Here is a 27,443-nt window from a genome sequence, read left to right as displayed (position 1 = left end):
TGGATTGTGGTAATAAACCCTATTGCTGATATTTCTGTCTTCTGAGGATGAGTTTAAATTGCACAGTTCAAAAGAACCTCTAAAAATTTTCTTAATTCTCTAGAGTTATTCTGCTAAATAACATAACACTCTCCTTGTTGCATGGGGTGAATGCTTTGACCCTGAGGTTAGCTCGGTTGGTTAAAACTTGGTTGTAATAATGCCAGGGTCATGGGCTCAATCACCTGTATGGGCCATTGACTTAAGAGCTGGACTCGATGATCCTTGTGGGTCCCTTCTAACTCAGGGTAGTCTGTGATTCTGTGATTCTGTGAATTAAAAAGGGTACTGAACCTGCTTATGTTTTTTGAAGACACGCAGCAATATTCTTTGCTGTTTCAAGTGGCAATCTAATGATGCTTTCAACTATAGTGTGAAAATATTTTGTTTGCAAACCTTTGTGTGGTGTTAATGTGATTATCCAATTATTAAGTCCCTCTTAACATCCTCATAGCATACTCTCAGTTAAAAGAATTTTACAACTAGATAAGAGTTAGGAAAAATTATTTAAAAAAAAAAAGTTTCTGTAGATATAATTCCAGGTCAATAACTTACAATTACTAGTATTGTAAAAGAAAGGGATTTGTCTCGGACACAATTTTTATAATTATTTTTTTATTAGCAGTCTTATGGTAAAATCTTTGCTCCAACTTTCAGTCAACACTCAGTCCTCCTGAAAACCTCCTCTAATGACATGCTGTAGTAGGTCTGCAACAAATTATTTTTACTGTCTGTACAGATTTCTGACCTGTGTTATATCTTCTTGGTCAGAAAAAGCGCCAACCCTCAAACTCTTAGTGAAATTCCATTGTTCAATGTAATCCTTTTTTATGGTTTCATTCATCTGTATTACAACACTTGAATTGTGACATTAGCTTAAAATTGAAGAATTTGTAACATGTACCATGTGTCTGAGTCATAACTCTAAAGCTGAATTCTCAGGATAACCCAGAAGACCTTAATGTGTCCCACAAATGAACTTGAACCAATATTTTCAAAGGCTGTGGAAGAGATGTCCATAGATTTTCTACCAATTCCCTCACACTTCAGGGTAACTTGTTGCCATGGTGCTCAGTCTTTCAAAGAAATCTGCTCTGTAGAGTTTGTGCTGGGAGTACTTTTTTAATCAGTACACCTTTCATTTTCTAGTTCAATGTTAGATCAATAATGAATTTCTTCATTTTGTGTTGGTCTTTTTGAAAAAACAGAGGTCTCTGAAATACAGTTCAATGGAAGAGGAAAATATATGCAATAACCAGGCTAAGCTAGAGAAGTTTGAGATAAAGTTTTGCTATTGAGATGTGTACCCTATGACCACGGATAAAGAAGAATTAGAAGTGATAGCAGATAATCAAAGTAAATACAAAATTTTAAATGAAAGTAGAAGGCTTTTGTATACCACATCTCAGAGCAAAATTTGGAATTAATTAAAAAAATGAGCTAGCAGCTTGAAAGGCTGACGTACCAGAGGTAAGCTCTATCAGTAAAACTTAGCACAACATAAAATTCCATCAAGCAGAGTAAACAGATTATGGTAGAGAACTTGGAGGACAAATGACCACAGATTACCTTTCCCTTCAGGTTGAACTCAATTCTAATACACTTTGTTTCATTTTTAACAGCACTCTAAATGTTTTTGAGCCATGAAGCCCATGGGAATGGGTTGCATCTTGCAGTAGTGACAGTGACATAGGGAGGGGTACAACAAGAGCATAAACTCGATGTTTACTGTTTTCTGTAAGAATTGTCTGCTTAAAATGGTTTATTAGCTGTTGAGCTTGTTGTCTCTAAATACATTTTTCATCCTGCTGTGAGCAAGACTTTGAAAAACCGAAAGATCATACATTGAAGACGAAATGTTACAGAATTCAGGAAGAAAGCTGTCACTGTAGTGGGATACTTCTCTTTGATGTAAATATTTAATATGTATGAAGAGCCTTGGCTTTCCCCCAGCAGTGCACAAAAAGCAGAATGTTGCTAGCTATTTACCCCACAAAGCTTTGGAGAAGCCTGACTGAATTGTTCATTTAACAGTTTGTGTATCGCTGTTCTCCCCAGGCTGTACAAGCAAACATTGCTTGTTTAGCTTAGTCTCAATCTTAAAACTACAATATATGTCAATGGAAAGGAAATTGATAATTTTGGTGTGCTCAGGACCCATTCATTTCCTGCAGGTCAGGTATAGTCGTCATTATTTCTACTAAGCAGACTGGGACTCTTTCATAGCTGCTTAAGAGGCTTGGAGATTTGCTTAAAATTAATGACACCTAGGTCTCCAGACACTTGAAGATAAATGTAAATCAGGAAAAAAAGGAGGAAAAAAGCTTTCCTTCACTGGAATCTGCAGAATATGTTGAGGTAATGTAAGGCAGTTGTGCAAGGAGAGAAATTGCTTCCTGGAGCAATAATTGAGTGAATTAACTGGTTTGAAGATCCTCTTTTCTCATCTTCACATATCTAATCTTACAGGGAAGGAACAGTCTCATGTAAGGTCTGATGGCACACAAGGCAATAGCAAAACTGTTCTCTGTTAGGATTTAGGTTAATATTAAGATAATACTATATAAAGAAAAAATTACAGATAGAACATAAGAACGTCAGAACAAGTGCTTATGTTGTATTATTCATAAGCCAAGAGATAAACTTCAGAGTTTTAATTCATCCTTTTAACTTAAGCATTCACTTTGATTATAGGGACATAATTAAGATGGGTAATTACAAACCCTGTGTTTCCTGGTAATACATTCATGCAATAGTAGCTATAGCATTTTACAATATCAACCTCATATGTAAAGCAAATTATCCATTTAGTTTGAATGATATCACTAGAGCCAAATTAAATTCTCTGATAAGCACAACTATTCATTAGTCAGCTGCACATTATCTAAAAGCTACTTGTATCACATTAACAAAGTTGGCATATTCTCCTATACTGGATACATTTCCTCTCAAAAGCATAATACACAAGTTTAACTAGATCTGTTGAGGCCATTTTAGTTCTCAATTTCCCAATTATCTTGACTTAAATTGCTGCTACACATCTGTCTTAGAGTTGATTTCACTGAGTTTCTGACAAGCTGCAAACTCTCTTAGGCAGGCTAAGGTTTACTTCTGAAATGTAAAAAGGAGTTTTCAATAGGCATCTGTGTGAGTTCCTCTTGAATGCATTGGTTTATGCTGTGTGATTTTAAAATGCACTTTTAATAGTTTATTAAGTGCTGCAGAGGTGCTTTCAGGTATTTAAATGAAAATAAATAAAATATTGACTAAGCTGAACTCAGTAGCTCACTGAAATAAACTGAAGAGTTGTATTTCAATTTCAAACAATGCACTTGTAGGATTTACTCCAGTTCAAATCAATGCTTAAAACTCTAAATTTTCAATTGAATTGGTGCAAATTTTATGTGCAAGAACAAAATCTGAGAAGTACTGTTACACGATTCTGAAATCTGCAGAATGAATTTTCTTTACGTTGAGCACTGTGATTTTTCTCTGTCATCTTCCAATGTCTTAGTACACAGTTATTTCATAGGCCGGTATCAGGGTAAGGTAGGACAGTAAAGTACTGTTTCTCTGTCCATAGCATGGTAGAAGAGAGATGCTCCTCTCAGTCCTTCTCTTCATAAATAAAATGTAGAAGAATCATGCACACCTCCACCTGTCCTGGATAATGATTTTGGCCTGGCAATTTCAAAACAGCTTTAAAAATAATGAGGGACAACTTCCTTCTTAGAGTTTCAGTGTTTCATACTAATTTTCTGATGCAGAATTCCAGGTTGATAAGACAGTACAGGAGTTGGGATATCTCTTGCAAATCTGAGTAGACAGTTTCATCCAGAAGATACCAGTTTCCAGTTATTTACTGGGTAAGAAAACTGAATGGCTGAGCCCAGACAGTGTTGATGAATGGAGTTAAAACCAGCTGGCAGCTGGTCACAAGTGATGTTTCCCAGAGCTCAGTAGTGGGGCCAGTCCTGTTAATACCTTTTTACCAATCTGGATGAGGAGATCGAGTGCACCCTCAGTCAGTTTGCAGGTGACACCAAGTTAGGTGGGAGTATTGATCTACTGGAGGATAGGAGGGGTCTACAGAGGGATCTGGACACGGTATCTTGATATGCCAAGGCCAATGGTATAAGGTTCAACCAGGCCAAATGCCAGGTTTTGCACTTCAGTCACAACAACTCCATGCAATGCTACAGGCTTGGGGAAGACTGGCTGGAAAGTTGACCCCTGGAAAAGGACCTGGGGATGTTGGTCAACAGTTGGCTGAACATGAGCCAGCGGTGTGCCCAAGTGATCAAAAAGATCAATGGCATCCTGGCCTGTATCCAAAATAGTGTCCAGCAATACCAGGGCAGTGATCATCCCCCTGTACTTGGCACTGGTGAGGCCACACCAAGGCCAAGATTAAGGTCTACTCCAACATGTCTAGTCACAAAGTTCCCCTCTGCAAAAAAGTAGTGTGGAAATAAATAACACTGTGTGGTCTTTGCCCTGCCTGAAGTCCTCACCAGAACTGTCCTTTAGCTTCTGTGTTCTTTTCCTCCTTCTGACTTATGCACTAGTCTGAGGGTGACTGCAAGGAGTAACTGTTGTGTGTGTAGGGGATTGTTTTCATTTGATTCTCCATTGACATATAATCCAAACATTTCCCAGAGTCAGAAAAGGACAGAATAAAATCTCACTTTATAATTCCATGTTTTAGTGTAGTGAGATTTTTTTGCCTGTTGTTTGAAATCAGCAAAAACAACAGAAAAAGTACCATGCCTGAAAGAAGCAGTTTCTTTCCTTAATATTTGTGGTATTTTCCACTTTTCTTTAAAACTGAATCTTGTAACTACAAGTGCAAAACAATGTCATAATGGTAGTATAATCTGCAGGCTAGGCTGACCCAATGTTTTACTGTTGAGGTGAAAGTAGATATTATAAATCATTCAATATTTAGAACTATGCATTTCAATTATAGTAAAATATCAATTCCATTCCTACTGCAGTAGGTAGTAGCAAATGTGGGGATACATGTTTTAATCCTCAAGTGTTTTGGTTTGGGTTTGGGTTTTTCTTGGTACAAATACATGATATTTGCACCTAACAGGTATAGTGAATAATGATACTCGTAAGGAGTAAAAAAGATTTTATTAAACACCAGTCGCATATATCTTAAAATGGCAGATAAGATATAATTGAAAGACAATTTTATATGGAATTAAATGAGTGAAGTACCAGCAATAGTTTAATTTTGAGTTTGTTTCCCCCACTCTGGATCATGTTAGTTAACCACATTTGCAAAATTAGACTATTTAGGTGCTCACCTAAATCAAAGTTACCCAACTGAAGTAATGCCTAGATCCAAAAAAAGAGAATATTAATATCTCACTCCATTGATTCCAAGAGTCTAAGCCTGAAAACTGCTTCTCTATGTCCTGTGTGTTTTATGTATGTTGGTGTTGTGATCCGCTTGAATGCAGAAGGCAGTGTGGTTCTTTAAACAGTACCTGGAAGTGAGATTAAGGTACATAATTCTAAATGTTGGGGTCCAAACAGATAATTAACTTTTATTTTAATAACAAAGGAAAGCAAAGGCAATAGTGGGGAGAGAAGAAAGCAGGAAAAGGTGAAAGGCTGTGGTCAGAACCACAAGAAAGATTACCACCACCAGGAGAAGCTGCTTGCAGGCTGAAGACAGAGGGCTGGTCGGCAGGCAGGATGCCTCCTCAGTGGCAGCAGTCAAAGGGATCATAGGAGAAAGCAAGGAAGCAATCAAGGAAGGAACAGCAGCAGCAGGAACAGTAGAAATAGAAGCAGGACCAGGGAGGCAGCAGGAGCCGGACTGGCAGCAGGATCCAGTCCAGGGTGCCCGCTGGTCAGACCTCTGGTATTCAGGCCAAGTTTTTCCTTGAACTGATTGGCTGATCCTCCAGTATCCAGGTAGGGCTTGCTCTGTGTTCCATATATGGTGAGCAGAGTTTCCCACCACATCTCGGATTGTAAGAATTCTGGCTTGTTTTTCAGCCTTTGGTGGTCTGCAGGACGTCTCTCGAGGCTCATGCAAAGACCTCAGCTCTGTCTGCAAGATGTCTCCCGGAGCTCCTATAAGCAGCTCAGCATTGCAGCAGCTAAGCAAACTCTGACCTGAGGCAATGTAGAAGCAAAACTCTCTCTTATCAGTTAATTGGTCTATTACAGTTGTCTCTCCCCACAGTGTACTGAATATCTACAACTCTCCTCAATTTTATGGGTTCTTTTAGTGCTACAGAGCCATGCCAGAGTGAGTGGAGGATGGTTCTACCAGGGACCAAAACCATGGCTGCATAGACTTAAATTTAGGTAGGCAACCTTGACATTTTACCCAGGTTTTACCAAGGTTATTTACACAATAAGACACCATACCCATTTAACTAGATCAACTTAATGTTTCTATTAATATGATGCTATTAAGTGTTATTTGCTACAACACTTTCCATGTCAAGTATTAAACATGCAAAAGATTTATCAGTAGGTAGAAAACAATTCCCATCACTGGCTTCATTAAAGAAAAAAAATTATTTCCAGTGTGGAAGATAATTTCAAGGTCATATTTAAAAAAAAAAAAAAAGAAAGAAAAAAGTGGAATCTGGAAGATTCAATTTAGTTTACATTTTCACACTGCCTGAAATACTTGTTTATATATGTGGTAGTTTTGGCTTTAGTTTCAGTTTAGGCCTTATTTAGGCCTCAGTTTTAGCAGGTCTCAAAGGATGTGACATAGCTTAGAAGGGACATCACCTGACTTAAGCAACCAAAGAGGTATTTCATATCATCTGACATCAACAAGAAGTGTCAAGGGGTATATAAAGAGAGGGAGGAGGAGTTTCTATCTCTTTCAGTCCCTGCTCCTCACCTGGGAGGACATGCTGTTCTGACTGCTGAAATTAGGCCCTGCTGCCATCCACGCTGTTGTTTACCTAGGGAGGTGAACATTGTCTTGTTAATTTATCTCTCTCTTGCGGGGAGGTTTCTCAGGAACAGCTTTTTTGGAGGTTTTCTGGGGCTCGGGTGGTTGGAATTTGGGATATTAACTTGAGCGACTCAGTAGAGGTGCTATTATTTCTTTTCACATTTGTATATATGTGTGTTATATTCTGTTTTAAATTTTCTTTTCTTTTGTGTAAATATAAAAACCTTACCATTTAAAAGCTTTATTTCTAAGGGGTTTTTTTCCTCACTCCCTTTCCCTGGGAGGCGATTCTTTGACTCTGTATTGGGTAGTTGGCATTTTGCCAGTTCAAACCATCACAACATAGTATGTGAGACATGAATTATTGTCCATTGTTTGACTACTTCAGAACGGTTGGTTTTGGTCAGCTGAAGAAGAAGTCACTGAAGAGATTAAAGGTGAAGTTGGTCTTTTGATCTGTGGACTAACTTGTCCAAGTCTGTATATATAGAGACAATAGACCTAGTGAAAGAAGAGAGAAAGCTCTCCTCTTCTGCTAAAGCAGGTTGATGTTCCAGGAACCAGTAAAGGAAAGAGAACCTGTTTTGTTGATAGGAGCTCTCTATCTTGCTGTGCTGAGCTCAGATTCCAGATGAGAAAGAAGAAAGATGACAGCAATCCAATCCAGAAAAGGATTTTGGATGGGTCATATCTTCTTAGTGTTGCCATGGTACTTATTAAGTAAGGATACATTTGAAACCTGGTAGTAAAATCTGACCAATTTATTGAAGACCAGAAGATCATAGAAACTCTGTTGTAGTTGAGTTGATTAGCATTTTGGATTCTTTTACTGTTTACAAGACTTTACCAAATAGACTGCTCAAACAGCTTTCAAAGTGACAATTCTCTCCAGTCTGTTTGTTCTGATTGCTGACTTTTCTTAGCATCCAGCATTTATTGTTGGTTCAGCTTGAATACCTGAAACTTGTAAGTAGTCAGTGGTGGATAATGTGAGTAGCAAATATATTTGTTGCCATGAGAGCAGGGGCAAAAGTGTATTCACATAACACTTTGCTACAAATAAATCTCTCTTCCCTTTATAAAGTTAACTTTGTAGTCAGATATAGAGCTTTAAAAGTAGCCACATCTATAGAACATTTTATTAATGGGTATTGGGGCTGTCCCAGTTTTAGCACTTGTGAGTCTCCTGGGTTGGGTTAAGAATTCTCAGAATGATGCCTCTAAATTTATCTTGGTTGTCCTGTCTACCCACACTTTTAAATCTTACTAGTTCTCTCAGGCAAAATCAGAGGTGATTTGCTCTATAATGTTCTTTTGGGAAAGGGATGAGAGAAAGCTCACACATTCTGAAGGAATCTGAACTAAGATGATTAGCATATGAGACAAAAAGGTTGCCTGGTTTTTTCTAGTTATCTTTTCCTCCTCACAAAGACTGGAGTGCACACTATAGAGATTTATACAATTTTGAATTTTTTGTTTCAGTTGTATATGTGGCCATGTCCCTGTGGGTAGCTTCTATCAATATTCTTTAGTTTTTCTACACCTCTGCAATTATTTACTCTGAAAGCAGTGGCTTTACTCAATTTATGTCAATGAATGTCAGCTGTGGATTTGGCACACTGTCTTCAGAAGGTTAGATTAATTAAATTGAAAATTTATATTGTCCATTAAACTATTTCAAAGATATGAAAATTTGAAGCTTCACTTTGTCTTTCTAAATGCAAGCCAAATCTTAACTTATACTTGTACAAAAAGGCAACAAAAAAGAAGTAATTCCAGTTGGTCAAGTACATATTATGCCAATTAAAGGACTCTACTTTGAAAATTACATTCAGGTCTGAATTATGCAACTCTAAAGATACAGAAAACGAGCCCCTGCTTCTCCTTGGACACTTTCATGGCAATACAGACTCATTGAACAAATCCAGGTATACAGGCAATGTAGGTAAGAGGCATATTTTATGAAGAAGAAAGAGGTTTAAGGGGTTTTGGAGAAGCTTTATTTTTCCTTTCTTAGTGAGATTAAGAAGAAGGAAGTATGTCTCAGACATACAACAAAGGCAGAAGTAAAAGGAAAAGCCTCTGAAAAGCACATGACCCTTTCATGCTTGAATCTGCATATTGGCCTACCTAAATCTCTTTCATTTGGACTTGATGGTTTTGATAGGCAGGGAATGACAACGAATGAATGAATGAATGAATGAATGAATGAATGAATGAATGAATGAATGAATGAATGAAACAGAATTGTCTGAAATACAGATGATATAAACTTAATATGAGATTATTTCAAGGCTTTTATGAAAGGATGGTTCTTGGCAGATGCTTAGACATTATCAGAGGGCAAGTCATACTATGTTTATCCTACTTCTCATAACTTTTGCACCAAAGTTTCTCTTACAGCCATTGTTGGAGACTTGATAGTGGGCTACACAGGTTTGTAAACCAAACCCCAAGGGCATCACCTGTCATTTGTGACTCAAATATAGATTCTTGTACTGAGGGGATTTTACAAATCTTTGGCTTTATTTGTTTTGAACTTTGATGGAAATCTTATTGACACCTATAGGAATTATTCCTTGACTTCAGTACATCTATTTGTTTCAATTCTGTGGAACTAACCCAGCAGAATTTAACAATCAGAAAAGAACATATGGAAAAAAAAGACTATCACCTTCTGTTGATTCAGTTTCCCTTTTATACTCATGACTTCTGTTCACACCTGATGAAATGTCTTTTTTCAGTCACTTGCAGGTCAGCTCTAGCTTGGACCTATTCTTTGCAGTTCCTTCCAACTTCTATCATGCTGTCTTATTCTCTCTCTCTGTCAGAATCACATGGCCTTTATTTTGACAGCTGTACATTTTTTATTCTTTCAGGGAAGATCAGCGCACTTCTCTCAACACTTAGAAACAATAGAAAGGGAAAGTTCCTTTAATTATCTTAACTCTACTTTCCTTACCTCTCTGCTTAGGGCCTGTCTTGGTTTAGGAATGTTACTCAGCCATTTCATGTTCCCACTGAAACTCCAAACCACATGACACTTGCTTGGTCCCCCCATTCTCTCCTTCTGCCTCTTGCTGCAGTGGGATTGAGAATTGGAGGCACAAAAGGAAAAGGTAATGGGTGAAATAAAAATTTAGTGGAAACAGCAATCACATAAGAAAATAAGCAATAACAGCAACAATATTAATAACAAAAGATATAAGAAAAGAAACTGTTCAGACAAAAAACCCCTTTCTTCCTGGAAGACAGACCCTTTCCCCCACCTCTGGCAATGAGGTGAGGTGGTATTAAATAACCTGTAGATCTTGGCCATGCCCCAGCCTGGCTACTGCAAAAAAAATAGCCCTGTCCTGGCCAGAACCAGGACAGGGCTACCCAAATTTATCCCAGGGCTACACAATGTTGCTTGCTTGTGCCTCATTGCACTGTGTCGGTCCCCCTGGAGTCGTAGAATGGTCAGAAATGGCTTCCCACAAACGTGTTTAGGTGTACGAAAGCCTCTCATGTCCTAGGAGCGTTCACTGCTGGTGACAATGCTTTTTTCCATCTTTACTGAATTCCACAATGACCTGATTATGATGAATTATCTGTTTCTTTTAAAAGGAAGAAAGCTCAAGTGCAATTGATTGGAATCAACTGTTTTATTGAACAGTGTAAATATTATGTTCTATCCAAATTAAATACAATGGTTATGGTTGGATTTCTCATTTAAAATTTAATAACAAAAGCAGATTGGGAGTTTTGTGGATCCCATATTTTTATGTGATTGCTACAGCAGCAGCTGAACTAAATATTGAGTTTTACTTGTAAGAATGGGATGTACTTGAGCCCCACATTAGTTCTCCCTGACTAGATGTGACCTTGGCTCTACCAAGTGCTTTCAGGCCAAGTGCTCCCACTGGTCTCTTGAGTAGGCTGAGCACATGCAGGACAACAGTATGAATCTGCTGAGCTCCTGCCTTCTGACCCAGGTAATACTTCACTTGAAGGAGCTGGGCACTTCTGGTAGTGTCACACGTGGAGACACAGTGGGGCAGTCCCAGGTGGTCACAGCCAGTTCTACCAAGGTGCAGATTTTGAAAAAGTTTTGCTAACAGGATAGAATTCTGTGAGTTTAGAGCCTCAGCACTTACTTTCTCAGCTCCCTTATTTTGTAGAATTTAAGTTAGGCTGGGATCTAACACAGGAGGTGTCATATGTATGATATTCCCTCTGTTAGTAAATGTAATTTATTTAGAATCATTTCTTGTAAATCAAATTAAATTTTCATATAAATTATTCATTAGAATTGCAATAAATTCTTTCCTTTTCTCTTGCCTAAGAATACTGGAGACTGAAAGTATCAGAGTGAAATTGGGAAGTAGATGTGTGACTGATATTTTTGTGTTAGACTCTGAACTGCACATTTTATGGGCAGAAGCTGCACCAAAAAAAGTGCAGGTGTTTACTGCTCTCTACACAAGACATGGTGGTCTGCTGTATTTTTAATCTCTCTAGGGTAACTTTGCTACCAAAACAAACAAACTTTTTTTTTTAAGTTTAAGGCTGAAAGTTCATCATCTCCTCCAAAAGGGCCTGACCTTGCGGTCAAGTACCTGGCTCCAATTTTTTTTCCATCTTACTACTCTTGTGTGCTGGTTTAAAGGTAAAACAGCAGGAGAAATGAACCCAACACAAAAGAGATTATAAGTCAGTTACAATTTAATAACAATATTACAATACATGCAATGACACAAAGAGAAATTGGTTTTAACCCACAATACCCAGACGTATAACCCAGCACCCTGGGGCACAAACACAAGGGTGTTTGTCGGCCCCTGTGCTGAAACCCACATGGTTCCCCTGAGTCCAAAGCAAAAGAAAGTGAAGAACCTGCTAGTGCAGATGACGGCTGCAATCTGCCAAATAGTGGTGGTCACAGTCTGCCAAAGAGTGGTGGTCTCCTCCTGTCGAGGTTCTGGTCCTCCTCTGGATACAACGAGTGGTCCCCTGAGGTCTTCAAACCCCCAGATTACGTACCCACAGGTCCAAGTGGGAGTACCCAGTACCTCCCGAAGGGCAGGGAGTTACACAGTGGGTGATCTGACTCTGTGAGTCATGGGGTATTTTGGAATTGTTGCTGGCCCATTAGCAGACACGCCCCCTCAGGCTGAGTGTGAAGGTGCTAACGACTTGCTGGAAGGGAGTTATCACAGCTCTTATCTCACAGGTGTCTTTCACATCCTGAGGGGTCAGGTGTGCCCTGGGTAGCTGCTGCAAATGGTCCATTGTTAACAGTTCTTGGGAAATGAATAGATGGTGTAGAATACACCGCTTTGGTCACCCCCACACAGTGATAAACTGGTCCCACCTGCTGAACTAGAACATCTTGTTAATGCTTTTGTGCTAAGATGGTGTGCTTTCATTGTGATTCATAACCTCACTTGTAAATAATGTTCTAGAGCCCATGGCTGATCCTATGTGTCTTAGTTTAGAAGAAAACTAAGATATTTATATGAACCAGAAAAGAGGAGCCTTCCCCAAAGAATCACCACAGCTTTGAAATTTAGGAATTTTAATCAGAAAAAATATACAGAAACAACGGATACCAGTTCTCAATTACAAATATATATATAACCAAAACTAGGACAGAACAAGCAATTGCACTGTACCCCAAAAAGAAAAAGAACAAACCCTTTAAATGAAACTGAATTTTTGTCTTTGCTCCTTTTGGTGCAACTGTATTTATGGACAGCAGGGGTCACTGCCACACCTCAGCTAGCCCCAAAGTCACAATCCTCCAACAAAGCAAAGATGAAAAGGTGAGGCGTGAGGTATTGACTCCTCCAAATGAGTCACGTGGGAGATGAAAGCCACAAATAAGGATGGGGTGGAATGCTCTGGCAGGCAAATGCAGAATGTTCTCTTTGTCCTCCAGTCAGGGACTATCACCTGGGGACAGAGTATGGCAGTGGTGGTACTCACTCCTCTGCAGACAGAAAACTGACTCAGGAAAGGGAAATCCAAGGTCCTCTCCCTCTGACAAGCAGCACAAAACACCAGAGCTGAGCTAGGATCATGGCTGGCCGAAACTGGGGCAACTCAGCTCCCTCCAAACACCTGGTTTGCACTCACCGCAACTAGCAAAAAAGTGACATCCTCCCCCTTCAGAGAAACCTCTCCCTCACCCCACACCTCCTCAGCAATCAAGTTGGAAGTCAAAGCAGTTGGCCACCCAGTTTTCTTATCTAGTGGCATGGGGGTTGGACATTAGCTCCCAAATTCTGTGTTGGTAGGGAGAGAGACAATTTCATTAGGATCCAAAAACTGCAACACTATGGCATCAGAGCATATTAGAAAACCATGTGCAGTTTAATGAAAACAGAGGGAAAAGAATTTAAAATAAAATAAAAAAAAACCTTAAAGTATATTTTGCTACACTGCTCATCTTCCTGGAGATGGGTTAAATCATCTCTACAGATATACACAGGGCTCCAAAATGCTTTCAGTGACCAATCTGAACAGGTGTCTCTCCTGGTAAGTGGTTTCCCTCAGTGATGCTGAGAGCACAAAAGTGTGGGAGCATTCACTTTCTACAGACATGGAAAACTGCACAGCTTCTCAGGGCTCTCAGAGTTTAGCCTCTTGTGCTCAAGGCTAGGTCTGATGCAGTGTAGCTGTGTTACTGTGGAGAAAAACTGTGTGAGACCAGGATGGTAGCTGCCTTACCCCTAACTCCTGTCTTACTCGGGGGTTTTGTTTATGCTCAACCAGGCCCTTGCCCTTGATCCTTTGCCTTGATTACGTTGCAGCTGTCCCTGTGGCTGTCCATGGACTTTGCTGATCCTGACTTGATCTGATTTATTGCCTGCCTGGCTTGACCTCAGGCCTGTCACATCCCTATAGGCTGGCTCTGTGATCTGGATTCTTGGATGATCCTGCTTAGTGTCACTGCTCAGAGCACCTCTGTGCTCTGTGTTCAGCATGTCACAGTACTGTGCTCCTTGTCGATGAGGACACTGCCTATGCCTGCATTGCTGTCATCCTCAGTCCCTGGCTCACTCTGTAAAATGTAGCCCACTGTTGCAGCTCCCTGAAGGAATTGATGTGCAATTATGGTGGCTTACTGCTGATGCTCCACTTGTTAAGTGACTCCACATCTAGTCAGAAGGAATTTTTCTGGAGTACTATAGCTCTAGTTTGTTCTTTTTTCAAATTATTTCCCAAAATAAGACACATGTCTTCTTGTACAGGGATTAAGATATGGCTGTGTGTATTAGACAAGTCTCATCCTATTCAGGATTAAATGTTCATAATAGTAATTACTTGTTCACATTACAATGCCTCCTGCATCTCCCAGTTAAGAGTAATGCGTTATTCTACTAGGCACACAAATAAAAGCAACCCAGGGGAATAAATAGACATCAGAGAGGACAGATAGGATACAGTGAAGTAAATAGAGCTAACCAGGGAACAAAATTTTCTGTGTTAAAAAAACAATCAGGGTTTTGTTGAAAATAAACAAATCCAGTGTTGTAAAAAATTTATGTAATTTATTAATTTATTTGTGTAGGAAAATTACGTGAGTGCTCCTAGCTGAAAACCTGCTGCTGAGCATTTTGGAAGGCATTTCTGTCACTGCACTAGTTAGCTGCCTAGTTCTCTGAGGTTCACACCTGTCTCAATTGCTCAGCCTCTTGGGCTGCATGCCAAGGCAGAATGCTGCATGACCCAGGGAGACATGCAGCCCCCGTGTTGGTTACACGAGAGCTCAAAGTGGCAAGCTAGCATTTGCTGTTGTAAAACTCATGTATTTTAGCTAGCTATTGTAATCCTGTTACACAAGACTTTAGGGGAAGGTGGTGGTAGAGGCAAAAATCTGAGTAGGTGTGAAGGATCCAGTTTATCACAAACTCCATCTTCCTCAAGAAACCAAAGAGAGCCAAAGAAAGAGGACGGAAGGATCTCTCCCAGTTGGTGGTGTGTCTATCTGCATTCCACCTGCAAATAGGGTTCTTGTGATATGTATGCATGCATGGCTAGGCTTCGTGGATGAAGATTTGCGAAGGGCTCTACCAACATAGGTGTGTCCTTCAAGCCTACGCAGTGGATTTTTTAGGTGAGGCACAGCATGCGCGAAACTGGCCCCACCCTTTAACTCCTAAGGTCCATCTGCCAGAGCCAAGTGAGTTTGGATGGAAACAGTGAAGTCCTCAGGACACACAGGTGCGTAACAGCCTTCAGTGGGTATGATGCATGGGTATGGTGGCCAAATCCCCCCACTCCCACTGCATAGCGGAACTGCCACCAGACAGTAGAGCTGAGAACAACACTATGATAGAGTTGTTCTTTATGGTCTATGTGTCACTGTAACCCAGCTGCTGTTTCTAGATCAGTGCTTTTTTTATTTTTCCCAGACTAAAAATCCTTGAGAATATGAATTGTTGCAAATCTAATGTAACTAAAAATAGTTCTGCTTTTACTAAGATAACTGCTTGTGGGGGATACCTAGTGCTGATATTTTAAAGATAACCACTTTCTTATTTCTGGCCATGGAATATAGTAACTTATGAGACTACACTGTGAAGAACATTATGAATTTATTTGTAATGATTTATCTTGCTCATCTGTCCCATGAAAATGAGAGGTTTTATGAACAAGACTGAAATTAAGCCAACTGTAAGAAAATGCATTAGAGATCCTGAATGTTTCCAGATCCCATTAAAAGATGCTGAATCTACAGAGAAAAAAAGATCCTGTTCAAAAATTGCACAATCTATACAGAAACTTACTTAAAGTTCTCGAGAAGTTACTTATGAGCAAAACATGAGAAAAGTTGTGATTGCTTTTAACCTCCTGTTTAGCCCATTGTATGCACTTTAGTTTTCAGGTACATTTTTTTTCTTGTTGTTGTTTAATGAAAGCTTTGTCATGTTTCACACAATTTCCTTCTCATTAGGAATGTAGCTGAGAGGTCAAAATCATCTGAAGTGATCTTTTGATGTAAATTGCAAGACTCCACTGAAGTCAATGAGTGTTATCCATTTACACAGGCCAAACACTCTTCCAGCAACACTTACTATTATTATTTGCTTTTCTCATCTATGAGAGCTGAAAAAAATACTAATACGAATAATCTGGGTGTATTGTATGTTACATTTGTTATAGTCTTACTCATATGACAGTACCATGTTGTTGTATAAGATTTATCCACATTGGGAGGGATTGTGTCACAAAAATTACCTCTGAAATGGTTTCAGTTCTCTACAATTTCTTCACAGTATTGAGAAATTAACGACTTGTGAAATCACCTATTCACAAAAATAAATCTGAGTTTGTGGCCTGATGTTACAATAAATCTATCTGAGTGCTTACAGTTATCAGTTAAAAACACCCCAAATATCTCAACCATGTGACTCAAAATGCTGAATTGGAGTCAATAACAATTACCGAGTAAAATTAGTCTTTATTTTTTCTTTAGTTGAATGTATAGTATAGCTTTATACCAGGCCAAGTACTGCCTATCTTCCCATAAGTTTCATAAATCTAGACTAAAAATAGATAGTTGTCCTAAGTTGTATCATGTTCTCCTTCTTTCAACAGAATTGCATTCATGTTTGGTTTAGATCTAATGCCTAGTGTACTTCATCACTAATAATTCATGGTTGAAAACATGGTAGAAAATTTCTAGTGGCATTTACCTCTGGATTTTTTTACTCCAAACTTTAAAGGCAAGGAAGGATTCACTTGAACTCAGATCTGAGCCACCTTTGTCCTTGAAATGCAGCAAGATCAGATTGATGTGAAAGATCAAAACACTTGCATTGTTTGCTTGCTTTCAAAAGTTTAGTTGCTAGCAATGGGATTCTTTAAATGCAATGATTGTGAGGCTAGATTGCTGGAGACTGAAAAAGCTGAATTATATTGTATTGCAATGGTTGGGGAGGATGTGTGAAAAAAGTATTAGACTGCTTTTTAAGTTAACTAAGATGAAAAAAAAGCCCTGATAAGACCAGAAGAAATTTGCTTAATTGCTAGCTTTGCTCTGAGAGCACCTACAAAAACTTTAATTCTTCAGAAAAGTCAGAATTACCTTCCAGGGACCTTTGAATGGATTGGAGCCTTCAGAGAACCAAACTTTACTATAGATCAGAGTTGCCTGGAAATTCAGTTTTTCCTTCCAGTATTAAAATGGGATACAACAATAATAAGATTTATTAGAATAATTGGTGGTGGGAACCTTTTGAAGTGTTACTCTGTCAGACTTCTGAAATGATTTAGTTTTAATGACACCTAAAACACACTGACAGATAAGAATTACTTACAACACTCACTTGTGTTTACAACTTGCTTATAAAATGGATTTCAGTGAGAAAATGCGTATGATAGATCATCTTGCAAAACAACTGTATGTTTAGATTGCTGCCGTGCATAGAGGATGCTCAGTTTCTTTCTCATAGTGAGCTGGTTCAAGTCCAGTTTCCTTCAAGAATGATGAGAAGTGGGAAAGTCAAGTTTTGGATGGAGAGCACTGTCTGATCCAGTTAACATGGAGCTGTTTTTCTCAGGGATCTTTCATGGAGGAAAAGGAAAGACAATTCTGAGTCTAAACAGCAGTCATAACATCCTTTCAGGAAGGAAAGCTTTTGGACCCTGAAAGCTAATCTAAGCCTGAAATACAAGGTCTCCCATTTACAAATGCCTTACTAGTGCCTGGATCCTTGGCAGACGTGAGCCAAAGCATAACTTGCTTCAACTTCACTTACGGAACTGGGTCTTCTTTCTGTTGTGTGTAGGGAAGGGTGTTCTCCATGCACAGCAGCAAGAAAGCAACCCCCAAAGTCTTTCATTCAGACTGTTCTAATTATTTTCCTAGTGTGGTCCTTATGCAACCTTTTCCAGGATACGCAGGAAAATCCATGCAACAACTTCCTACTCAATGTAGTTCACTTGAAACTAGCTTAGTCTCTCACAAATTAAATCTGTACAGAGCAGTCTGTCTTTCAACATATCTGCATAATCTAATTCTAAATCCCTATCTGTTCAAATAGAAAAGTTCTTAAAGACCAGTGAGAAGTGTTGCTGGTTTTTTGTTGTTTTTTTTTTCTCCAAGCAGCCCAAATGAATTTTCTACTGTTTCTCTCACTTACTGACAATTTATGCCATATCTCAAAAACTGGCTCTCTTATGACAAATAACTGAGTGTAAAAATTGGTTTTCATTGGTATCCCTCTGCCATTTACAAATTTTGGTCATGAGAAACTTCAAGTCTACTCTGTACCATAATTTTCCTGCTTGAAAACAATGTAAAAAATCTTGTGTGCAATTCAGTACATATAAAGGACTGACACTGTAGTTAGAGTATTACTCATGTAATAATGCCTGTGCATTCTTTGGATAGTTGTGGTCTTTGGGGAACAGCAGGCTGAGTACAGGAGAGGATTGTTATGACTTGTTAAAGTCATAGTGGAGACAATTTGGGTTTTTTTCTTCCTCTTTCCTATTGATTTTTACCGTTTTAAAGACTTTTTTCAGCAAGTCTAATAGAACATTATCCAAATGGTCATCCCTACCAGGAATGGTTATGACTCTAGCTACTTGAGGTGTCAATTATAAATGAACTTTTTTATTAATAATTCTACCTACAGGTCATCACTGTCTGCCAGCTTATTTTAACTCATTTAGCCTTAGCTTTTCCTAGCATACTTTTACCTGGGAACTGGCCTATTAAATATAGAGTTTTAATATGTCCGTTTGGTGCTGTACTGTTCATGAAATCTCTCTTCTGTCTGTCATCTGATGAAAACTTTCTGTCTTTGTGTTGAGTTTTATTTGGGTTGTACTGTTTCCCACTCATGCACACCCTCTGGCATCTGTCTTTTCTAATTCCCAAGGGTGCTGAATCACAGCAAAACCCTGAGTCAGGTACTGAAGGTCTGTTTGTATCAATGAGGACAAAGCATACGGGTGAGAGCTGAGTCTTCAAGAGAAGTATGTTAGTGCTGTGGCAGTCTTGCATATCTGAAAGTCAGGTAGTCTCTTTTTGTCTTGCTCTCTCCTTCAAATAAGTTTCCTTTGTAGTGCTTTGTCTGTAAAATGAGTGGGAATATGTACCTGTCCATGGTAGGACTTGAGCATAGGAAGGGATAAGTAGAGATAGAAGGTCAAATAAGCTTTGCTGCTGTTGTGGTAATACCTGGAAATCCAAGTCAAGCCTGTAACCTCATGCTGGGAGGCATTATACAAATAGTGAGAGAGTAAGAAGCTTAAAGTGTATCCAGGTAAAACAATAATACCATAAAGAGGCAGGAAGATTTGAAGGTGATGATGTTGTGCTAGGAGGTGTTACTGAGCTGGAAAATGTTATCTATCCCGTAACATTAGTAGGTAATAGTATAATGCAAGGGATGGTTTCCTCCAAAGTAATTTGGTTTCAAACCTAGAAAACGAAAAATAATTTAACAAAACCTTTGCTTTCTCTTTTAATGGTAACATGATGCATCATGAAATATTCATTCCTGTCCAAGTAACAATTGCTAAAGTTTTAGTCATTGTTTCTTATCTGAATTACCAAATCACTATTAAAAGTCTTAGTTATTGAGTAGTTTGAACAGCCTGTCTCTTTGCATGGTTTTCTGATGAGTTCTGTGGTTTTGTTGTAGTAGTAATTATAGGCTGTCTTAATTCAGATTTTGCTATCTGCCAATATGTCCCATTTAATTATAAAATATGCAATTAATGACTAATGGGCTCATGACTACATGAGCTTAGAGACATTGAAACAAGAGATTACTGGGAAGATATTATATTCTCAGCATATGGTCTGGGTTTTGGATTTTGTGATACTGAAAACAGAGTCTCTCAAAGGTTAACCAAGTGTGAATATTAAGATATTTGAAGCTGATTTCAGATTATGTACTCCACATACAAAAAGCTCTATGTTTTGTCAGTCTCCTAATTGAAGCATAAGTGAAAATGCAACTACAGGTGTCTCTCCGAGCAGGTTGTTGTTCATATTAGCAAACACAGTAGGACTGCTGAGGAAAATGCATCCTGCTTTTACCAAGGCAAGAGTTCAGAAATCATTCTATAAATTAGTGTCTGAAGGGTTGAGCTGTAATTTTGCTGCCTGCAGCATGTACTCTGGATGCTGTAATAGACACACTAGAAATATCACATGAAAGGTTTGTGTGTGTCTGATGTTGAAAGATAGAAGTTCCTCATTGCAATACAAAAACTTCAACATGTTGAGATTTCCTGACCTGATTGATTGTGCAATGCTCTTCAATATGCTTCTGTCTTTCCATGACACAGAAACAGTTTGAGGAGGAAGGGTGTATTTTAGCGTCATCCCATTGTGGGATGAGGCTTGGACAGGACAATGCTGTGGTCAGCAGAGCTCAGAATGGCTCCTGTATCCCACAGTTGAGTCAAAGCTGTCCTTTGCTGGAAGGTATAAGCTAACTTGGAGCCTGTGGCTTTGCAGTGAGAGTAAAATGTCAATGTGGGAAACTATTTCTGCTACCAGTTTTGCATTTATGGCCTGTTGAAGGGAGGAGGGGACTGTATTAGAAACATTTCTGTGGCAGTGGTAGTCAGGAAATGTAATCCTGAACAGTTTATAAATTTCTGCTGCCCTACGTAACAGGATTTAAGATATCTGAACTCACAGGTAGAACACAAATGAACAGTTTCTATGAAACACCTTGGGTAGTCTATAGTGCCAAAAATAACGGGATTTGATATATACAGGCATTTGATATATACAGTCTGTCCATTTCCTCATAGAAATGGACAGACATTTTATCAATACTGTAAGGAAGATTTTTTTGTACTTATGAACCCTGTAGGAACTTGCCTGATACTTCCTGTATTATAGTGCCCCCTTTAACATAATGTTTATGCACAAAAGGCTGTAGAAACAGACATACTGATACATTTTGTCTTATTTCATACAATGTAACTAATTTAAGTGAATCTTTCTGGGTTGGGCTTGCAAGTTCAATTTATCAACAAGAATTTTGATAATTGGCATACTATTGTTGGAACCCGCATTTGCTTTGTTGCATGATAAAAATGTGTCAAAATGAGAAATATAGAGAAGAAAAAGAAATTAGTATGTGTCTGATTCATTTGTCTGCAGAATTACTGACAATGTCAGCTCAGTAGACATATAACTGCAATGGTCTGTAGTTTACACCCTTCTACTTTTCTCCCAGCAGAAACTGTATTTTTAAAATAATCCTCACGTGATTAAATTCTATTTCTGTTTCAGGCTATAATGAGGTACTTGATATTCACTGATAGCAATATGTTCCTGCACACCTGGTGTCTTCAAGGACCCTGTGAGGCATACCTGTAGATGCCTGTCTATGTTACTGAACATGACTTAATCACAGGTCACATCAGTGTTTTGGGATTTAACTTGTAATGTCATCCCTCTGTCCACCTGTCTCTATGGAAGCAATCAGAAGATTCCTGCTAAATGTTTAACGTACCAGTAGAGATTGATCAGCATGGATATTATCTCTATTACTATTTCAATCCACTCCTGAACTCTTAAAAAAAACTTAATTAACTTTGAAAGAGAAGAAAAAATACTGGCACACAAACATGCCAGCATTCATAAACTCCTAAAAGTGAGGAATGATTTAAGGTTCTAAACAGCAAGACTTGTGGAAATCTTCAAAATAGTTTTGGAAAAAACTTCTAAAAATAAGTGAAAAAAACGAAACCCAAAACAAACCAAAACTGAACAACAAACCAACAAACTAAATAACAACAAAAAAACACCAAACCAACCAACACAAAACCCCAAAAAATCCCCTCCTCCCCTTCACCCCAACAACAACATCAAGAAGTAGAGAAGAAAGGTTAAATAAAAAAATATGTATCATCACACTGGCAGTGGTGTCTAGCTTAGCTAATTCAGCTTTCATTTATCTTTGAGGCTAAACAGATTGGTTTTCAGCAGATAGTGCATGGCTAGTTGTTTTGCAAGGGCTCCTGCATATTGACAACACCAAAACACAATTCAGCTCTTTTCTAGGCCTTTTAATTGTGCTGTGCTTTATGATATCCACAAGGAAGAACTGGGATAAGGCCACAAGGCCTGTATTTCCAAGACTGAAACTGCATATAAAATGAAGTCCCTTGACAGTCTAATCCAATCACTGAAAACAGACAAACACTTACAGAGGCCTTGCTTGTGCCACTGGAGTTAAATATTTGTTTTCTTTTTGTAGTATTCATGACCTTTCCATTTAAACTGACAGGTACTTTTAGCTGTTGCCTGGATTTGGAGACATGCTGCTGTGCTGGTTTAAAGGTAAACTGGCAGGAGAAATGAACCCAACTAAAAATAAATTACAAGTCAGAGTTACGATTTAGTTAAAATATTGCAATAAATACCATGATACAGAGAAAAAAATTGGTTTTAACCCACAAAATCCAGATGTATAACCCAGCACCCTAGGGCACAAACAGAAGGGTGCTTGTTAGCCCCTGTGCTGAGCATTGCGTGGTCTTCCTGACTCCAAAGTAAAAGGAAAGAAAAACCCATTGGTGAGGATGATGGTCGCAGTCTGGTCAAGAGTGGCAGTCGCAGTCCTGTTGAGGTTCTGGTCCTCCTCTGAGTGATCCCAGAAGTCCCCAAACCCAAGAGTACATATGCTTAGGTTCAGGTGGCAATGCCCAGTACTTCCCCCAGGGTGAGGAGTTTCACAATAGGGGATTTATTCTGTGAGTCATGGGGGTTTTTTGGACTCCTTGATGGCCCATTAACAGATATGCCCCCTTGGGCTGGGTGTGAAGGTGCTTATGACTTCCCAGAGGGGAGTTATCACAGCTGAGTCATTGGTGTGAAGACAGGAGTGCTTCCTATCTCACAGAGTTCTCTAACACCCAGCTTGTAGCCTAAGGTGTCAGGTGTGCCCTGGGCATATGCTGCAAATGGTCCATTATTAAGAGTTCATGGAAAATGATATAGAGAGTGTAGAATACACAGTCTTGGTTACAACCACACATTGATAAACTGCTCCTGGCCACCATACCTAGGACAGTTGCCTCTCCTGTCATTTCAGAATATGATGAATGTTTGGGCAGAGCCTTCGTAAAGCTGGTATCGCTTATCGTCAATATGAATTTTGTTATATTTGTCAATAATCTTCCTGCTAGTTCCTGCAAACATTTATGCTTAAACAGAACACTTGTACAGGTACAGTTTTAAAGTTGACTTTGAGTATTGTTTTCCTCTCTTAAAAACGTTTGAGAAGAGCCCTACTCCCCAGAAAAGGAAGAAAAAAGGTGGTGTTCGTACCACCTTGTCTATTGAAATGTATCCATTGCTCCTGGGAATAGGGTCTTTAATTCTCCTAGGTTTTTCAAGTCTTGATCCATGGTGGTGGTTTGTAGGCAGCAAAGCGAAGGTGGAAAAAATATTAATAATTTATCATAAATCAGTCTCTTTCAGGAGCATCTGAATTCACAATGAATATATAAAGCAGAGGTCAGATAGTTTAGCTTTGATAACAAAAGTCCATTTTTAAATGCTAATTAACACCCAAAGTGTATGCTTTAAAAAAAAAACTCTAATAATTTCACTTTGAAGTTTGGTTTTCTATTAAAGTCAAAAAATAAAGAAAACTACGCAGCCTTCTACATTTGTCTGGAAGGGACCAAACAGCTGATTAAAAGAATGAACTCTAAGTGTAAAAGGAAAATTTAATGATATCTCATGAACAATTAAAAAGACCATTTGCATTCTTCTAAGTCTATTAAAAAAAAAGTTGGACTATAATCACATGCTGTGAAGGGATAGAAATGGGAACAGTAAATGCTTTTCATTATTCCTCCTGAACCCTGTGATAGCACAACAGGATTCTTATTAGCATGCACATTGCTGTGACCTGCTTTACTACAGCTTTGCATTTAGGTAGGTGTTTTAAAACTGCTGTAAAAATCTGTATTTTCTTTTTTTTTTTTTTTTTGCCTCAGAACTCTGATTCAAGTTGTGCAGGCTGTATGTCTGTTCTTTCCATGGGGATTTTCTGGCCCCTTGGTTCAGCCGATGACTTAAGATCTTGCTAAAATTCAGAAGCCTTTAGAAAGCTAGCAGAAAAAGTGAATAAACATTCTCCAAGGAAAATTCCCTTCTTTTTCAGTAGGTGAATGTGCATTCGGAATGTACTGGGTATTTGGTGTGTCCCTCAAACCCCAAAATTTATCAAGCATCAGTTGATGCTTGGTTGTAGCCCCAGTAATGTCTGCAGCACAATTGAGAATTCCATCATAATTTTCATCTTTGACTGTTTCCATCTGTAAACAGTTTTATCTGATGTAAAAAGGGCTTGGAGAGGAACTAACAGGCCATGCAAACCATAATGTAGCTGTATAGGCCAGTATTCCACTGGGAACATCTATGAGTATCTAAACAAGATATGAATGTGTTGTGCCCTGAAATCATAAAATTGAAAAAAAAAACCTAATATTTCTACAATAATGTCTTCAATGCCTTTAAGTACAGTCTTTCTGACCTAACTATGGTGGAGAAATATAAGGGAGCTCAGAGCCTTGGGAAGTTCTGAGAATCTTGTTTTTCCCTGGGTGCTCACTCTCACACAGGTTGCTGAGCATCTTTCAGTGGCTCTTTTTGGGAACAGGGTTTTTTTTTGTAGTCAGACCTTCCCTGTGAGACCACAGCGTCTCACTTTTAAGTCACTTACCAAATAAACTAACAGGATCAGCTACAGGAAAGATTACAGAAAGACCATGTTATGACATTGCCTAGGGTGTTCATTCTGATCAGATATAATTCAGATTCAGGATGATTTGGGAGGATAAACTTATCCTTCCTCACTACCTCCAGAACAATTTCTATATATTGCATAACGAAACCTTTCTTTTTCTTCTTTTCTGTGTTGGTTCTTTTTTTTTCTTTAAACAGAAAAATGATTGTTCAAGCTGACAAGCAACCTGTAATTCTTATGCAAGTATGCAGGGGAGGCACAAGAGCAGCCTTCAGAGGATTAAAATGTCGAACTGTGCAACTCTAAATGGTGCTGATCTAATTGATGCTTTACTTAGCAGGGGAGGAGAAAACTCTAGCAAATAGTTAAGAGTTATCTTGCTTTCAGAAAGAACACTGTCACAGACATCTTCCTACAAATGTCGCCTCAGTTGCTAACAAGTTGTTCTGGGAGAACCTTCTTGCTGATTTGTGTGCTGCCACACAATTCTTCTTCAGTCACTCTGAACATCCTGGATTTCTTTTAATTTATTATGAAAGAATGCCTTGAACATAGACAAGAGAGCCAGTTAAGCAACTCACTTCTAGATCCAGGGAGCATAGGAAATCAATTTCATGTGTTGCATATGAAACAATGGGAAAGTACGTTTACTGCCTCAGTTGTAGAGTTGCTAATAGAGGACTATTATGTGTGGAGTGGGGAAGGCATATTTCTTTTAATCCACATCACAATTTAAGTTTAGCGCCAAGTATGTCTCTTTACTTCTACACAGAAAGAAGGGTATCTGTAAGCAAGGTATTAAATTGGGAGTCAGGGGACCCACAGTCAGTTCCTGACTCTTTTGCAAGGTTTTTTTGATTTTCAGCAAATCACTTTTCTGCCCCACTGTGGTGTTCTGAGATAAAATGGATGCTTGAGAAGGGAGTGGGTAATGTATAGGGAGTGGGAGCTGTTGAACAAATAGAGAAATTTTCTCTTCTCAGTCATGTTATTTTTTTTTTACCTGTGGGAAATTAAGAAGAAATTGAAAGTTTTGTATGGAGAGCTGACACCAGCTGCAGGACTAGGTAAGGATAGCTGCCATGTGCAGTTTGATGCTTTCGTAGAAGATGAGATGAGTGCTGGTTTACTGTGAAGGGCTTCTGAGATGTTTCAGGACATTTTTGAACAGTAGGAATAATTCCTATCTGTTTTAGGGCAGGCAAAGATGGTCCATTATTAGTGGTGCCACTGCATAACTAGGTAAACTGACTGCGCACTATTGTGCCTCTAATGCTCTTGAATATATTCACCTCTATAACTGCATTTGGAGAGCATCTCTTTATTAAAACATAGACATGTGTCTCATGGACTCCAGTGACAGTGGTGGACTTGGTGTCAGGAAACTTTGGAGGAGGCAGCAACCTCCTTGGTCCGTCGGGGTCACCATTGATTGGGGTCACCCTTTTCTGGGGTAATGTAGATTATCTTAGCAGCGGTCAAGAAGGCAGACTCTCAGGCTGCAGTGTGATCAGAAGGCTCACTGAAGACAAAGGACTTTATTTTTAGTAACAGCTTCACTTTTATCTACTCCTACATATAACATGCCAGTAGTTCACCTAATGTACATGGAAAGATTCTACTGGTTACAAGGCATTCACATTCTACAGGTGCCTCTCTGGTCCTTAAAGATGCATTCATCAATCACCTTAGACCTTAAGAGATCCACACAAACACTGTCACCCCCACACTTTGCTGGTTTAAAGGTAAACTTGCAGGAGAGATGAACCCAACACAAAAGAGATTATAAATCAGAGTTACAATTTAATAAAACTACTACAACAAATGCAATGGCACAAAGAGAGATTGGTTTTAACCCACAAAACCCAGAAGTATAACCCAGCACCCTGGAGCACAAACAGAATGGTGTTTGCTGGCCCCTGTGCTGAGACCCACATGGTTCTCCTGAGTCGAAAGTAAGAGGAAATGAAAAAACCCGTTGGTGCAAATGATGGCCACAGTCTAGTTGACAGTGGTGGTCTCCTTCTGTGAAGGTTCTGATCCTCCTCTGGATCTGACAAGTGGTCCCAGAAGTCCTCAAACCCCAAAATTATATACGCTCAGGTTCAGGTGGGAATGCTCACTGCCTTCCTCAGGGCAGGAACTTCCACAATGGGTGATCTAACTCTGTGAGTCATGGGGTAATTTTGGAATTGTTAACGGCCCATTAGCAGACATAACCCCTCAGACTGGGTGTGGAGGTGCTAATGACTTCCTGGAGGGGAGTTATCACAGCTCCTATCTCACAGGCTTCTTTAACACCCAGCTTGTAGCCTGAGGGGTCAGGTGCGCTGCGGGCCACTGCTGCAAATGGTCCATTGTTAACAGTTCATGAGAAATCACAGAGGGTTTGGAATACACAGCTTTGGTCACACCCCCACAGTGATAAACTGATCCCAGCTTGCTGAACTAGGACAGATACTTTTATGATTTGGAAGGACAACATGTTCTGATCTTTCTTACCACATGCAATGAGAACTTTCTCTGTTTTTGTGGAATTAATGCTTTCCTTGCAGAGGAAAGCTAAGGGATCTCTAGCCAAGATACATATTCAGTACAATGTGTCATTAATAATAAAAACAAGGAAAACTGTTCTTTTTTTAACCCTTTGAATCCAGTGAAATGTTCAAGTAGGATCTTGTGATATAAAAATCATAGATATTCATGTAGCAAGTAAGGTTTTTCCTCCCCAT

The 27,443-nt window shown here is 39.0% G+C and overlaps 1 long non-coding RNA gene across 2 annotated transcripts in view; it reads left to right on the top strand.

Moving 5' to 3' along the window:
• LOC139670849 (uncharacterized) overlaps window positions 1-27,443 on the top strand; it is a 103,417-nt gene that overhangs the window by 57,026 nt on the left and 18,948 nt on the right. The window contains exon 1 of one of the 2 annotated variants that reach the window (XR_011697586.1): window positions 15,115-15,190. The exons of the other annotated variant lie outside the window; for it this stretch is intronic. This is a non-coding gene — a long non-coding RNA (uncharacterized lncRNA). Of the gene's footprint in view, window positions 1-15,114; window positions 15,191-27,443 lie in introns of those variants that run through there. 2 annotated transcript variants of the gene reach the window in all.

This window comes from Pithys albifrons, chromosome 4 (assembly GCF_047495875.1).
Source record: "Pithys albifrons albifrons isolate INPA30051 chromosome 4, PitAlb_v1, whole genome shotgun sequence".
Taxonomy (NCBI): Eukaryota; Metazoa; Chordata; class Aves; order Passeriformes; family Thamnophilidae; genus Pithys; species Pithys albifrons.
Note: the sequence above shows the minus strand (reverse complement) of the source record. Positions and strands in the feature narration are given on the sequence as shown.